Raw genomic sequence first — 17,282 nt, 5'->3', positions numbered from 1 at the left:
CTCTAAGCTTGATTTTTAGCATTATACAAATTTAACCCAAGTTGCATGTGCAAATTATAATCCCTCTTTTCAGGTTTGTCCTTTCCATGTGGGTCAATGGCAACTTAATGCCTGGTACATCAAATCCAGAAACTTACTGAGACTGTTAGTATACCTGGCAGCATCACATGGTGCAGATGATGCTTATTTTGACCATAGTACATGGCAAATGTATTCTCAGGATCAATCTTTTCTGTGAGCATGATATTGGAGTGGCTTCCCTTCTCTACAGCTTCCCTCTATTGCAAGTGTGTTGCACTGATAGGAAGTGTTATTTGTCTTCACCTTAGTTTTAACCATGTTATTAGGTTTGTTTATGTGTTGTTTTGGTTTTTCTAAAAGATTGTTTTCCTTTTTCAGCGGTGGTATTAGCTAGCTTCACTGAGGTTGATGGGAATCTTTTCTCCTGCTACTCTGCAGCAGATGTCCTTTCTAAAGTGTTTCTTTTCTTCCTGTATACTGTACAAAGCGGGTTTTGCCTTTAATAGCTATTGTTTGTTTGCAAGGGGAACTGGCAAGGTAGGTATTTTCTTGCAGCTTTTCCTGCACAGCCTTTTTTCTTCACCTTCTTGCCTTCTCTGGGTGGCACCCGTAACATGAGCAGCAGAGCTGCCAGTTATGTTGTTCAGCTTTACTTTGGGTGGCATAAGCAAGTAGCTAGTTAGAAGACCAGCTCTGCATTCATGTGGTATTTCTATGGTTATAAGTGAAGTAAAAATGCAAAGGTTGCTTGTGGCACTGATAAGCAGAATTGGTATTACTAAGGTGGGAGAGAAATTGCATTTCCATGAGATGGTTGGGATTTAGTCTGCTGGATTCTTTCCTTTCCCGTGCAAGAGAAATGTCTATAGGGCTATATATTTTATATACTGTGTAGGAATTTGTCCAACCTAATCATAAAAGAAAGTTGATTGCATCTGCATTCATCGATAACTTCCAGGTTGAAAATCCATTATGGTAGACTTTGTAGAATATGATCAGAAGGAAAGGAAAAGACAAATTCTCTTTGTTGCAACCCCTGATAAGATATGTACCCACAGTTTTCTTATCAAAGCCATGCTGGCACATGACAGAAGGAGAGAGAACACCCCTCCTAATTGTGTACAACTGTTTCTGTTGGCACAGCCTGAAATCTGGTTGGATTGGCTCCCTCTGCTCAGGTATGCTTTTAGTGATAAAGGGCTTGCATTCATACATCCTACCCATGAAGGCTAATTCATAATTTGATTCCATGTTTCAACTGCTCCACACTGAAATATACCCATCAGAATTTCCAGTTTGATCCCATGGAGGCCTTCCTTACACTTTTCTAAATGATGAAAAGTTGATGTTAGAAATGTTGCTTGCCGTGCATCAGATTCAGAGAAAATATCAGGTACGTTAACGGAAACAATTCAACCTTCTTTGTTCTTTTTACTCAGTTTAGGTTTAAAGTGTGTTGAGCATCCTGCCTATATGAGAACATGTTATTACTGCTGTACATTATTACTGTTATAATCCAGGAGGAACACATCCTTTCAGGACCCACTCCTTATTTAGTAGATTATCCTTATTTAGTAGATTAGAAAAAAAATTAAAATATGAGAGGTCACATGAGGCTGAAACTAGTAGTCCATCTGTAGGGAGGCTTCTTGCTGCTGTAGGAGAGGCATGGTGATGCTGTGCTTTGTGAAACAGCAGGACTATTGCTTCCAGTGAATGAGAACATTCCCAGTATGTGAGGGCCCACACCCTGATTTTTTTGAGGTAGGTAACTCTTAAAATAAAGTTATCTCCCTGTTTTTCTTTCCTGGCCTTTTTACTACTTTTAGACATCAGTTGCCTTTGTGAGTCTCATTTATGGTTATAGTTAGTAAAAAATGCGACTGGTTTGGGTACCCTACCTAATTAGCTTAACTGAAAACCTACAATACTTGCTGTTCTCCCTCTTCTTCAAAGCTAGACTATGATTAACAAAAACTTGTGAGTGGTTTGTTTAATATGTTATTATTTTTTGTTTGTTTTTTTTTAACTCTTTTCTCTTACAGTATTGCAGCCTATGCAGTTTCCTTGGACTTTGTTTCTTTAAACACTATGCAGAATAAAAAATAATTTTGCTCCTTACTTGGACTTTGAACCCTTTGAAATGAAATCAAGTGAGTTTGCCTGTACTGAACTGGTTAGAATCTTTAGAGCTTCTACTGTTTTCTTCTGTAGGGAGTGCCACAGCTGATTAAAATAGATTTGATCTTTTGTCTAGTTCTCTAGATCAGCAGGTTAATTTGTGATTTTGGACCCACATCAGTATCACAAAGTTGTAAGGTATCACTGCACACTTCCATAGGAAAAAATTGTAATTACACTGGATTTAGGCAGGGTTTGTAAATCCTAGTGATTAATTTAGAATATTGTGAAGTGAGAGTCCATGAGTGCAGCTAGGCTATTAACCCTCCTCAAATCTACAGAAACAGAGTAAATAGAAAAATACAAAGTACCAACAATTGTCTCCAAAACCAGGGCTAAATACGATGACATAAATGCAAATATATATAAATATATATGTATATATGCAATTCTGTACATGTTCTCCATCATCTCTGACCTCAGTTTTTTGTTACTAATATGCATGCCCTATCCTACATACTTACACATGTGATAAACATATGATAAAAATTAGATACAGACCAAAATGTCTCACAGAATTTGTCATCCGAATGACAAGATTTATCCCATATGAATGCCTACAGTGTGGTAACTTAAGTTCATTCTCATCGGATAAATTAAGTTCATTCATGTCCTAATAAGTGGTAGCTGCCTAGGAAGCCCTCTAAGCTTTCCATAACCAGACGTGCCACTAGTAATCTTTCCAAAATGTGATGTCAATGGAGCTGCAGCTGGTTAAAGGGCTATGCAGGGCAAAAAGTGGTATTAGTGGCTAATAAAGGCTAATTCTTTTGCAAGCAAAATTAGCTCGCTTCACTGGCTTGTTATGACTTGAAGTGTCTGGCCGTTGAACTATGCATCTGACTCATTTGTTGCTCTCAAAGAGATCACACCCTGACTGACAGCTGTACTGGACTGGAAAAAAGTAGCCCAAATGAGTGAGAACAAGAGGACTTCAGTTTGTGTGACTTTAGGACAGTAGCAATCCATGGAAACAACCTTAATAAGAAAAAGAGATGAACCCAACAAAGAATGTGTGTGGCTCAGGGCACTAATTTTCCTTAAATAACTGGTTCCTAATGCAGAACTTTGTTGCTCACAGATGCTGCCTTCCACTCACGTTACATACGACTACTTAAAAGACACAAATGTCCAGTAACTGGTTACAGCAACCCTAAATAATCTCTAGAAACTTAACTTCCAGCACATTCCAGATGCTGGGATACTCTAAAGTGATTTTAACAGCACCAGAATAGCCTAAACTCTGTGGATGTGTATTTATTTTTACTCACTGATGTTTTGGGGTAAATGCCACATCAGAGTGTTTTTATTATCAAGTTCCTGTTCCTGCACAATGCAGCTGTACCTATTCTAAACTCCTTCATCAAAGGCGACCATTTCCTTTTTTTCTTAATCTCAGATCAGTTTACTGAGAGCAGTTGTCCCTGACTTCCTTAAGCTTGCCCTGCATAAAAGCTTTCTTAAAATCTTCCCTACATCCTTTCTTTCCTTAGCACATACTTAGAAATATGTGTGTACATATAAACTTGGACACATGCACGTGCCCATGCATGTTTTCATCAGTTTCTGCTTCAGTCCTGCAGCCTTGTGCATGGTCAGACTGGGAAAGAACTCATGGAAAATGTTACTGCCAAAGAGTAGTGAAACTCTCACTTCCTTCTGTACTTCAAAATGATTTTGATGCCTTCTTTATTTATGAGATGTTTCAAATTTCTTAACTCTGTGATAATACTACACAGACAAATGTGCTCTAAGGTTAAGGCTGATTATTTTTTCACTATGGTATTGTTTTTGGAGGTGATTTGAGACTCACTGTTAATACAGGTCACCCAGACTGAGAGGTTGGTGATGTTGCCTTTTGTGCAATTAAATGCTTGACTGTTGTTCCTGGATTGAGAGTTCATAGAAACCACATGGAAATATTAGTTTATGTTGCTAAGTAAATTCTGGGTCCTAAACTTTTTTTTCATTATGAAACAGTATTTGAGTTAAAGGAAGACTTTGGACTAATGAATGAGTGAGTTTGACTTCTGTAGCACGCCTGTAGCATTGCTTTCATTGCACCAGAGACCCCCGTGAAGTTTTGCCTTCAGTGTTCTGGTAGAGGGTGGAACTGGAAAGGGAAATCTCTCAAGAAAAGACCCATAGCTCCAACTCATCACTGCAAAAATGACAAACGAGGACTTACATAGAAATATGATACTTGAAATTGGACTTTTGCATCTGTATTGTTTTGTTCCTTGTGGAGGTTTTTTAGGATTAGCCGTAGTTAGATATAGCCTGGATGCCCAGCCCTGTGAAAGGCTGAGACGTGGTGAGAGACAGTAATATAAATGATCTTTGCTTACTGAGGATCTCAGGAAATCACGCAAGATGAAACTCCCTGTATTTTCTTTTCACACTAAAAGGGGTTTTTCTCATGCAGAAAAAAAATAATAAAGTAAAGGCTCTTTGATCCAGGTATAAAGATATACTCAAGAACTGTGTAGAGGGGAGTCTAACTTATGGTAACTTTTCTTTTATTGAAAAGATAATGAGAAATTATAGAAGAGAGATCTGGTAACAACCGAGATGGTAGAGAGGGGAACTGGAGCTCATATTGGACCCAGAACAAAACTACCAAGTCAGGAATGCATTTGCAGAGATAAGTTGCTTGCCAGGGTACGTGAGAGATTGGTGCCGAAGAGTTCCCCTCTGCTTAGGTGCCACCACAGTTGAAACGGAAGGAATATGTCAACGTTGCTGACCATCCTCCGGCTGCAGTGACAGCCACATTTCCTCTGAATCTCAGTTATAGAAATGTTAGTATCATATATTACCAGCAAAGACCTGTAGAAAAACTCTAAAGCTATCTTGACCTGAATGGAAAGTCAGAATAGTCTGTTTCTTGCTGGATCAGACAGTTCCTCTGTAAGGAAACAAAGAAATAGCGAAATAATGTAGGACATGCTGACTTCTTGCTCCCATTAGCTTTAACCAGTGTTCTTCAGTGTTCTCTCAGTTTGTAACCTCTAGTAGAATAAATCTCAATACTGAGTCCAATACAAGGAGTGGTAGGCTGAGATGCTTTTCATCTTTTTCACATTATGGTCTACACTGTGGCCAGAGTTGTCACTTGTCCCTTTCCTTTGCCTGCTGAGGAAATTCAACTCTATATGAATGTTCTTGATTATGTTCTACTGTTATCACTCTACCTCCATGGTTGCAGTTCTTCTTGGTACCCTCTTATCAAAAGCAAAAGGCTGCTCAAACATTTTTTTGCTTCTTCAATCTTCCTAGTTTCTTCTACTGTAAATGAACTGCACATCTGAAATTTATGTTTATGCTTTTCTGTCTTTAGGGTCTGTGAAACTGGTTTTGTGCAAAAAATAATACCATGCTACAGCAACAACCAGCAGTGGTGTGGTTGCTGCAGTGCTAAGTTAGTAACACAGGCAGAGCTGAAGCATTTCTGCTTCTGTACTTTCAGCTCTTTCTCAGAGCTCGTTTCCCGATTTGTCTTGTTAGCAGTGATTTGCTTTGTACTCTGAGTGCAATTGCTCTGTTGGTAAGAGTTAGAGCAACTAGATCTCCATTTTTCCCTAGCATGGGCAAACCAGTAGTAATGGCTTCCTGTCCCCGGTGTTTCCTTGGCAAACTTCCCAGAAAAATGTGTACTTAATTGTAATTTGCTTTCTGTGGTCAGCAGCAATAGCTCATCTTTTAGTAGCTCAACAGCATCTCTATATTTAACTCTGTGTGTGTCTAAGGCCTCACCTGATCTCATACAGACTAACTCTGTATTTCAATTAAGTTGAATGTATGCAACAGAGATAATCACATTTATTGTATATACAGTTAATTCCTCTTTCATTTACTACTTCATCTGCTTGTTAGGACTTCAAAAGAAACAAGCAAAAAAACCTCTTGCCCCTGCACTTTCTTTTGCAAAAATAATATTTTCTGGGAAAGGCTTCGTCTGTGCACCTAGTATATCTTACTAAAGCTGGTTTTGAATTTTAGGCAGACAAGAAATTGTCTGTCAAAATGCTTCAAAAGAAACCACAAAATGAGCAGGCCGTGAATCCAGGAGCGTCACAAGAGTGGGAATATGAGACTTGCAAATATGTAATATGAGTCTTTTAGTCTAACCTCCTCTATTTCCACCCTGGTGCTAAATATACTGCTGACGTCCTTGCAAGAAAACAAATGCACTGAGCATGGAAGGGCAATGGGCACCATTAGTTTTGGGTTAGTTTAATTTCTGTAAATTTCCTGGATAATACATGAAAAAGAACCACCAAATTCTTGTAATTGTATTTTTGACTATGGTGGTGAAGTTTGGCAATTAGCAGATCATCTTAATAAAAAGTTTAATATTAAATCTAACATTTCAATTACAAATATATTTTTAATATAAGTAAAACTGATAACTTTCAATCCAGGTACATATCATGCTCTCCAGGAACTCCTGTTCTGGCTTAAGAAAAGTCAAATTTGCATCTGAAGTGCATTAATAACTGCTGTCAAGTAAGAAGGTTGTATTAAAATATCTAACTTGCCTGTAGCATTTGCATCAGCAATACTTTGTTAGCCATTGTTGTACTGTATTTCATGCAGGAGACAGATAACCAACCCTGTGTGTCCTGGAATGAGCCTTTCCTTGATGTTGATCAGGTGGGTTTTTTTCCTACCTCTAGCCTCAGGGAATGTAAGGAAAAGTGATATTGTTAAAAAAAGCCAAGAACGTTGACTTAAAATTAAATTAAAAACTCAAGTCAGCTAGGTTTTTTTGTGTGTGTGTGTGTGTGTGTAAAAGTAGGATGTTGATATTGAAATATTATTATCCAGCTTTTCCAGATTTTATGTCTTTCACCTATCACCATCTTTCCTGTCCAGTTTTATAATCATGTTTAGTCATCCCCAAACTGAATTTTTGGGGAAGTATGTAATTTGCCACTTGGTATTCTTAGCACTGTCAATGGAGAACAGAAAACCCATCCAGTTTTGTAAATGACACCTCTTCATGAATTTGCAGCTTCTTCTGAAATATTCTGTGTTAATGACAGGAATTCTGGTTTTGAAGTCTTGTATGTAGCTATGCTTTGTTTTGTAATAGCTAACTAGGAATGGTTTCTGATAAAAACATTGATTTAGCTTTGCAGCAAGCTTTTCAGGATCTCTTTCAGAATCTCTTTCTGTTACCATTCAATGAATAGTTCAGGTCTCTTTTTCTAGCTTTTATTTCAATGTTAGTTACTCCGTTGTTAAATGAAGTGTTTAATGAGTTTTAAAATATTAAATATTAGACACAAGGTGCTTATGAAACCGTGTAGGTTTTTTTAATATGATTTATTTTAACGTGTTTTGTATAAACAGTAAGTTCCATTAAATAACTATTAATGTCTCACAAATGAGTAATACCTTTTTTAGTTTCTTTTTATAAGAGTTAACATGCTGCCCCAATGCATGTGGGTTTCTAATATCTGAATCTGATACAAATCACAGGGCTGTGGACTGGCACGTTCCACATATCAGACATGGTGGGCCATGGCTTGTGCGTGGGAGCATCCACATCAGATCTAGCATTGCTGTGCCCCTTTCTCTCCAGAGGCACAGTCTCCAGTGACAGAGAAAGGACCACAGCATCAGCTTTCCAGGGGAGCATCCTTCTCCCTGGCCTCTGTGGGGGACAGTTGCCCCTCTTCAGAATCCCCCCAAGATACTGTCACCTCTAAGGGGATTACAGAGCTATGTACTCACTATCTGTTGAGTTGGGATCCCAGCTACAGGGTGAGGAAGTAATGGTGCCCCGGAGATGCACATGAGCAGCACCACTGTGAAATCATGGGGAGGTGATGGTGACTTATAATTCTAAGTCTTCCATGTGTTACACCAGGTGGGCTCTATAAAGTTTGTGAAGTGCTACTTTTTGGTGATTTTTCCATTCTAGGCCCTACAGTGACCTTATTGGTCGCTGACTCCAGAGAGACATCTCATGATTCTGAGTTGAGTTTCTCCATCTCCAAAATCAGGGGTAAGGATCAAAGTATTTTGAGATACTGGGTTGAAAAATACCATGGTTATTATGATTATACTGCTTGCTGTAAACATCAGAAAGGGAGATACTCTTTTCTTACGTTCAGAAAGAATCAAATGCCATGAAGCTAATGGAATTGTAACAATAGCAAGAGGAATGCTGTTAAAATACCAGCATGACATGGCTTGAGTTAGAAGTATTATATTTTTTACCACATGTTAGGAACCACTAACCCTGGTGGCTACTGTAACTGATTAAAAATTGTATGGGAATCTGTTTTCAATATCTGTGATTTAAAAATATCGTGGAATGTAACACTGGAAAAGAAAATATATTTCCTGAAGTCTGCCTCAATGCCATTTCTTCACTGTCTAATTTCTGTTGTTCTCCTGGTTTTTTTTTTTCCTTTGTTTTTCTCTGGTTTTTTTGTTTGTTTTTTAATTATTACTTTATACACCGTTTCATCATTTCCCCAAGAACTGACATTTATCAGATGTCACATGCTGAAAATCACCCATGTAGTTATAAAAGTTTTGTTTATTTTCAGAGAGAATATTAAGCATTTCAAGGAGAAGAATCTGTTCATCTTTCTGATTTCTGTAGTATAAAATAGTAAGGAAACTTGAAGTGTTTTCTCTGTGATTCTATTGTGTCTATTGATCTTTTTTCCTTCAATATTTGAAAATTACAGATGAAATGTTTGGTTAAACAAGTTAGATTTTTTACAGTTTCTATGATCTATACTTGAAGTGCATTAAACACTTAAAGTTCAGCCTAACTAAGCTGGAATGGACACTTTAAAATAAGAATCATCTTCCATTTTGTAATAAGGAAAACTGTAGAGCTACAAGTATCATCATGGTCACTTCTTCATAAACAAGTCAAACAGCTTTAACTCATAGATAGTAACATTTCTGTCCTGTGGTCTTGAAAACTCACTGAGAAGATTTTCCCATGCCACAGAGAAGAATAGGATATCAGTTCTGAGTCCAATTTTTAGCTCAGACACAGATTTCTTCTGTGGTTTAGAACAAGTTATTTCTTCGTCATATGTTTTGTCTTTACCAGATATATAAAACCTCTGAGGTGGATGTGCTTGCAAAATGCTTTAAAGCAGTAAGGTGAAAGTTTAAAAGTTCTTTAAAAGAAGTTTCTGTGAAATCTCAGCCTGCTTCTGCAGTTGTCAGTGAAAGTTTTACCATAAACTTAAATGGTCAGAATTAGGTTCTCTTAAAATCACATCTATGAAGTTCTTTGTGAATTGAAAGTATTGTCAGCAATTTATTTCATTTACATTAGTGACTTTATGTAGGTATTTGTATTAACAAGGCTTCTAGTCTCCCTGACACTTCATTCAAATTAGAATTTGATTCTCCTGAGCTGTACTTGGCAGCATTCAGGAAATTAATTAATTGGCTTAATTGTTTTTCTTTCACCTACCTAAAAACATACATACTGTCATCCTCAAATCATATCAAAAAAGCTGCTCATGTCTGAAATGTCACCATATTTAACTGACTTGGTCTAAAGGCGGCAAGGTCCTGTCTTCCTGAACCTCAAAAAGCACTGAGAGTATTCCCTTTGCTTAATAAGGAATTCTGGCCTTAGAACTGTCATTGCCCTTAAATGTGATATCAAAGTAGGAGCGAGTCTGTAGGCTGTGACTCAGTAGGACTTGAAGTTTGCCTATCCCATCTCAAGAGCACTTTAAGCCTCCCAGCAAGGTGTCCTGCTCAGAAAGTGAGGAACAGCATGGTGTACTAGCACCCATGTCTGCTGCTGCAATGGATGCTGACAGATTGTCCCAGGACCTGACAGGTTCAGCATTTACATATCTATGTACTGGTGGTGAGCTGATTATCTTCTCCTGCTATTTGATCCTGGATCTCCCATACGTCTGTTGGCTTTCTAAGGCATGTATGTAGTGAATACATTGTTGCTTTGCAAGGCTCAGGGGGATAGCTTGTACTGCCAGAGGTTTGGCCACCTCAATGCAGACAGTCCTTAGCAGCTTCTTTAAGGTCACTGTGATTAACTTTTGCTTTCATTGAAGCCTGTGCTTCAACGTTCTGGTACTGGCTGGACCTGATACTACCTGAATGGTAACAGGCAGCAGCAGCAGCCCAGAAACGTGAGGTCTCCTGCTGCAGTGCTAGCTGTTGTAATGGCCATGCAAGTATTTTATGTAGGAATGATTTCAAAGTGGCATTCCTCTAGACTGCACATTAATGCAGTTATGCCTGAGAGGATGGTTCAATCAGAGAGCAGGCTTGTCTGTCTGCTTCTTTCAAGGACTGCAGTTACATGTTCCAGGTAGCAAACATAGATATGTGGTATCCTACAGTTTTGATCCACTGGGAGGTGCAAATCTAAATGCAAAAATAGGTATCCCAGTAGGTCCAAACTTTTCTCAGTGTCAGATGGTATCTAGTGGCTCTTCAACATGGAAGCAATGTTGCCAAGTGGCTTGTGGTAATGCTTAGCAGCAAATTATTGAGTAGACAGATGGAGGCACAACAAATGGTTGTTTTCTCAAGAAAACTTGCAAGTGCAGTATTCTGATTTGGGAAATTTTGTCCTCAGTGTCAGGAAAGCAATTCTCCTAGATGGACTTGGCATCTTAAAATTGCTATCATTTTAGTAATGTTATTTTGGACATCAGAACTTCAAGACCTGAAATGATGTAAGGTGTCGGAATAAGTGTGTATACAGAGTTTGGTCTTTGTGGCTTCACAGAATTACTCAGACTTCCTTTATTTAAAAAAGGAACCACATTTCTCATGTTCTAAAAGTGACAGTCCTACAATGAAAAGAAGAACGAAATGTTCCTTGAACACGCTGATCCAGATGCATATGCAGCAGTTAAAGGGCTCACAGCTCAGAGGAAATGGCATAGTGGCTAAAAGGCAAACAAGGTCAGCTCTGAGGTAGTTGTGAGTTTTCTGCTTAGTGGCCATAACACTCCTACTCTAAAACAACTTATTTAATTGTCACTACAAGGGATGAATGGCCAGATGAAGCAGTTCTTTTATAATTGGATTTGGCTGAGTTACTTTAAGTGGTTGGAACTGAACTAGAGAAATGGTCAAAAATATTTGAATGGTCTTGGCACATTTGGTAGTGTGTAACTACTGACAAAATGTAAATGATTACATGGCAACTAGAAAGATTCTTGCCAGGTTAGTAGTGTGAGAATGCCTTGGCAAATTAGATTAATGTTTGCATGGAACAGACTCTGGTACAGCTCCCAGTAGTCATATGAGAATGTGATGTGTCCGAAAGCTTGAGCAAACACAGTCGGAACTAAGTGCTGATCCTGTTAATAGAAAAGACTCCCAGAGTCATACTATCCTGATCCATCTTTCCTTGTGTGTTTGTGCATCCTGTTGTCTGACCCATGAAGCTGCAATGACCAGTCACTTACAGTGAGTTGTTCAAAGACAGGATAAACAGGTGTCTAGAGGAATTGCCAAAAGCTATCACATACTTACTACTTTTGATTTAATGATGATTTTGTGAAAATCCAACCCACAGCTAGGTCTACCAAGAGGCTTCTGTGTTCTAATGCACCTAATGGAATTTATCCAGAAAAGATGTACTATACTGCACCAAGGACCATGACTAGGCACCTTGGGAGGGAATGTACAAAACTCTGCACATACTGTGGAAGAAACCGTTAGCAGGTGGGAATTGTTTGGAGGAAAGATAGGACTTAGATCACTTCACTTTTCTCTACATTCAGGATGCAGTTCAGCCTCCTTTATCCCAAGGTCCTCAGCCACGAACTGTTAATGAGTGATGCAGCTTGAAGCTACTTGGCTAACAATCTGCTGTAGTTTTCTAATGCAGAAAAGCTTCCCAAAACAATTAAGCCAGTTTTGGGCCCCCCATCAGCTCCTAAAAGTATCTCCTTTTCAAAAGTAATAATTCACAACCTGCTGTCCTTTTCTTACTTTGTCTTTACTCTCTAAAATAAATCTCTCCTTCCTTGACTTTACTGTAGTGGTTACAGAGACACCAACCTCCCAATTCAGTGGGATTAACACTGATGCTGATCTACTATTTAATTTTTTGGTTGATTAGAATTAGTCTCTCCAACTGTTCTCTCAAAAATCAATGTAATTCTCTTCACAGCAATGATATTTTTCAGCTCTGCAAACTCTTAAATTTTCTAGCATGATGAAAGGTCCACACAATCAGCTAGTGTAACAATTTATACAACATAATCCTTGGAAATATACATAATGAGAAGTGAAAACTTTAGTCTTTTTTATGGTCATTTATGGTCATGTCCTGCAGTACTGTAATTGGTTTTAGATATTTGTTTTTAAAAGGTTGTCTAAATCTTGAGCTCTGTAAGAAAAGTGATGGTAGGCTTGCAAAATAAGGCCCGCGGTATGATGCTGAATTGAGATTACTTCAATTGTGTTAATTCCAGGAAGTTTAAAGTGGCCTCTTATTTTCTGCAATAAGAAGTAAAAGAAAAAGAGAAAATATTGGATTATTCTCATTACTTAAGAATGCAAGCAAGCAAGCAAACAAGAAAGAAGCAGCTTTAAGCATTGTGAGGGAAAAATTAGAATTATATATCAGGGGAAAGTTTATAAACATAAGAACTCATAGCCAAGGAAACCAGCTGCCAAATGAAGCTTTGGAATCAGCACCACTGAAGATATTCAGGGCTCGGCTAGACATCCATCTATCAGAAAAGGATAAAGAAATCAGTCCAGCCACAATGTAGAGATAATACAACAGAGTTGCCTGCCAAATTTCTACCCCAAATAATGTATGATTCAGTTGGAGCGGAAAAGAAAAACGTTTCTGCTTGCTAGATCTTTCACTGATATAATCTTAAAAGCACAAATTCTTCTGCCTTTTAAAAAATATTGCTAGCAAATTTTTTTAAATTTTATTTATTGTAATCAGGTTGTGTAGGTTTTGCTGTAGTTTCAGACACATTGATCCTAGCTCAGATGTTGTAATTTTTTTTTTTTAAACTAAAAAATACCTATTTACAATTAAAAAAAATCTTTGAATGAAAAATTGTTGCACAACATCTTTTTTCGTAGGAATATTCTGGATGTTGTCAGATCACTCCTACCAAGCCTGAGGAAAGACTGTCAGTAAGATATTTATTTTTCGCATGCTTAATTAGAGGTATGAAGGATGGTAAGACTGGAGGGCTAGGGTAATAAGGTTATAAAGGTATGGTTAGCTTTTTACCTCTATGTCACAACAACAACAAATATAGGCCAAGAGAGATATTTCCCATTCATTACTTCTGAGTTACTGTTCAGATTGGTGGTAATGACCTACTTCTAGTGGGTAGGCAGGCTACACTCATACAGTAGAGTTCAAGACTGAATTGAGCTGGCAGGCTAAGAGTACTGGTTATCAAGGCCTGGGGCTCAGATTTTTAAGGGTATATTAACATTCAAGTAGTTGCCTATTGCAGTTTTGAGGAGTCTGAAAGCAGTCACCTTGAGCTAAAGTAAGTGGAGTTAAGGTATCTAAGCTCTACAGAAAGCTAAGTATACATTTATCTGCAACACTGAACACCTTTAAAATTGCAACCTAGCAACCTCAAAAAGTTTTCAGTGAAACTCTGATTCACCTCTTTTCCATGAAGCCTCCATAAGCCTCTGATTTCCCCATTGTTTATCCCAGCACATGCTGTAAAAGAGAAGATGGATGACCATTAGCTTTTAAGTACACTGCTGCAAACATAGTGTCCTTTCACGGCAATGCCTTCCAAAGCATCAGTCATATCAGAGAGACCAGGCTAGCACAGAGATGAAGCAGATACAATTTTAAAGAGGCTATTTCAGAAATGGAATTACCCTTAAATAACAAATGAATTTTCAGATCGAGCACTGAATTTTTAAGGAAATTTAACACATAGAATTTAGTATTTTCAAGCCATCCATACCTTGAATTCCCTAATTTATACTGTAAAAATTAGTGCTAGTTTCTAAGACATGGTAGAGAGTAGATCAAGGCTAATTCTTTGCAAAAATAAGTCTGCCACATTATCACTCTGCATTATGAAAATGTGTCACATGATGGAAGGGAAGTATGAATATCTTCTATCTGATGTATACAATTGAAAAGGGAAAACACAGAGTGAAATCATCAAGCCACATTAGCCAAAGAGAACAGATAAGTAAGGGTATAGCACTGGAATGGTAAACAATCAAGCAGAGATTACACCTCTGTGTGGAACTGTGCGTGCTTTTTAGATGTGAAAACTAAAATGTTGACAGTAGAAAATTTAAAAAATCTAACACTCTTTATCACAGAAAATGTTCAAAATACCATAAGGATAGAGTAGTAAACATTAATGTGTATAAAAAAAAAATGCTGCTCTGCAAATGACACAACTTAGTAGCAAGGACATTAACTGCCACTGGACTCCGATTGGGCTCATGTACATGTGTGCATTTTGTGCCCTTACGCCCAGCTTCTTGCCACAGCTCTGATGGTGTCACCAACTGTGTGCCACAGCTCTCACTGCTGCCCTACCAGCCTGGCCTGGCATCCAGCACACCTTTCTCAGCAAACACAGGAAGCAGGTCATGCATGTGCTGCTTATCACCTCTATCTTCCCTTTTGAACATTTCTGTGAAACCACATGCGCTCAACTTTGTAAATATGGACATCAGATAAAATGCGAGAAAGTCTTACCATCGAAAGATCTTTGAATGTGGCAGAGTCTCTATTTTCCTTGTTCCTTCCTCCTCCACCATGACGACAGGAACAGTGCACTGTTTCCTCTGAAGAGGCTCATTACTGCTCTCAGTAGCTAACATTTACCCAGATTTTCAGTGTATATGCACTTTCAGCTGCACAAAATATGGGACTTACCCGTACATTTTAAGTCACTGAAATAGGACATTTTGGTAGAGGAAACAGTCAAATCAGGTTACCACAAAATGGGAACTTTTATAGTTGACTGTTCAGGCAGTGCTGCTGATTGCTGAGCTAGCTCTTAGTAAGAATGTGCAAGTTGTGCTATTTTTACTTGCTATTCGTCTAGTACTGGACTTGTTTGAAATAATTTCTTTATTCTTGCATATACAGGTATATTTCTAGCAATAAGAATTTAGAGGAATTTTCTGTAGCTAATAGAATTCTTATAAGACTTCCATTGAGGAGGAAGAGAGAAAAACTTGCTGAAGGAAGCTTTGAATGGACTCTAGAAGAAAGATCCAAATCCATTTGACATTTCCCTCAAAATACTCACATCTTTGCCTGTGAAAAGCAACCTTTGTTACCTTTGTCATGCCACTTCATGACTTCTTGTTAACTTTTTGTACTTTGCCCACTCATCTAATTCAGTGGGTTTTATTCCCTGTTTTTCAGCCACTATCCTTCCCCAGTTTTCACTCTTTGCAGTTTGCACACAGATACCATCTGGCTTCACCCCCTGCATTTCCTAGACAAGGGCAATCTAGTTAGCCTTGTGAAATCCAAACCCCAGGCAAAAAAAAAAAAAAACCTGTACAAAACTTCTACAAGATAGGCTTTGTCACTTCTCTGTGAGGGGCAAGTACATTACCCATAGCAACTGTTAGAACAGAAATCACATCTAAAGCAGTAAGTTATCTTCTCAACCAGCCTACTCTATTCCCCAAACTTTTCCTTTCGATTTACTAGAATTACTGCAAGTCTTTTCTGGTCAAGAGAAAGTTTGACCAGAGTGTGTGTAATTACAGAACTTCAGAACATCATGTAAGAAACTGTCTATAAAATGCTTGGAATAAAGTAGATTAAGAACAGATTTGCTAAAGAAATTAGGAAGTCATTCCAGTGTTCTGTTCTGAATAACATAGTGAAAATAAATCTCTGAGGCAAGATTCTGGACAAAGACATTCCTTTGAAAAGAGACCACAAGATTCCTGGTCTTCTTAATGGAGAAAACAGAAAATTGGTCTTGGTTTGGGACTCTCAAAATGCTGATCCTTTTGAGCAATGTGGACGAGTACAGAGTATTGTCCAATGTATTCATCCTTGAGCAGAAATAAACCAATTTTCTGTGTGCTCTGACTGTCTCATAGATGCTGGAAAAAAAGGAAAAAAAAAGAAAAAAAAGAACTCCCTTTCCTTTTTATGTTTGCTGTCTTACAAAGTTTCTAAAGGAATTTATTTGGATGAGGAATTTTGATCTGTATATCTATTTTCCCCTGAGAAATTATGATCTAGTTGCACAGTTCAGTGGTTTCAAACTAGATATTCTTTTATTTCAGACTTTGCGACTCTAAAGCCAAGAGGGAACTACACGTATATAGGTGCAATTCCCTAATAATGGCCACAGAGTGAGGATTGAGGTGAGTTTGCTGCAACAACACATCCACCCTAATTTCTAAACTATAAAGACTTGATTTCTATGTTTCATTGTTTGTTCTATTCTGTTGTCTCTCCTGATTTAACAGTTACTCCTATGTGTCTTCAGAGGAAGAATGCATATCACAGTCCCGCTCTGACAGCATAGGCTCAGTGAGATGAAGAAGAACAAGTATTCTATTGTTGTGCACCATGGAAAGGTGAAATTATAATCAACACCTTTCTGTACTTGGCAGTCAGAGGATTGGAAGGGAGTGTGTATGTGATGATGGTTGGGTACCAGTGATATAAGATACTTCCAATCTTGTTAAATGCCCCGTGAAAAGCAGCATATATTGGTGTCTGCTCTCAGTATGACTGAGGTTGTATGACACTTAAATGATAAAAGACTGCCATGTAAGAACTAAGTAGCATATTAGGTGTCCTATTTTTGTTTTACAGTGTTCCCCAGTGAAAACCACAATTTCACTTTGGTTTGATGATCACATCCTGGTGGCATTGGTACGTTTACATTTTGACATATCAGAAGAGTAGAAGTAGACTGGCTACTGTTAGTAGGGAACAGTGTCTGATATTAATTATTTAGAATTTTGCAGTCTAGAACTGGATTTTGCTTTCTTCTAAAATGGCAACTTTTTCACTCCACACTGTGCAGAGAAAAGTCTTGCCAGTGGAAATTCTTATATTGGTTATTTATAAACATTCTTAGAAGGGTGGC

The 17,282-nt window shown here is 38.0% G+C and overlaps 1 long non-coding RNA gene across 1 annotated transcript; it reads right to left on the bottom strand.

Moving 5' to 3' along the window:
* Positions 1–12,501: 12,501 nt before the first annotated feature.
* Positions 12,502–15,000, bottom strand: LOC120324410. The gene is made up of 3 exons (XR_005565697.1): positions 14,906–15,000; positions 13,836–13,894; positions 12,502–12,684 (listed from the first exon to the last, which is right to left on the bottom strand). It is a non-coding gene; the product is annotated as an uncharacterized LOC120324410 (long non-coding RNA).
* Positions 15,001–17,282: the final 2,282 nt, after the last annotated feature.

The sequence above is a fragment of the Pipra filicauda genome, unplaced genomic scaffold (genome assembly GCF_003945595.2).
Source record: "Pipra filicauda isolate LSUMZ 115617 unplaced genomic scaffold, ASM394559v2 scaffold51_size4534324_pilon, whole genome shotgun sequence".
NCBI lineage: Eukaryota > Metazoa > Chordata > Aves > Passeriformes > Pipridae > Pipra > Pipra filicauda.
This window is presented reverse-complemented; position numbering and strand designations above follow the sequence as displayed.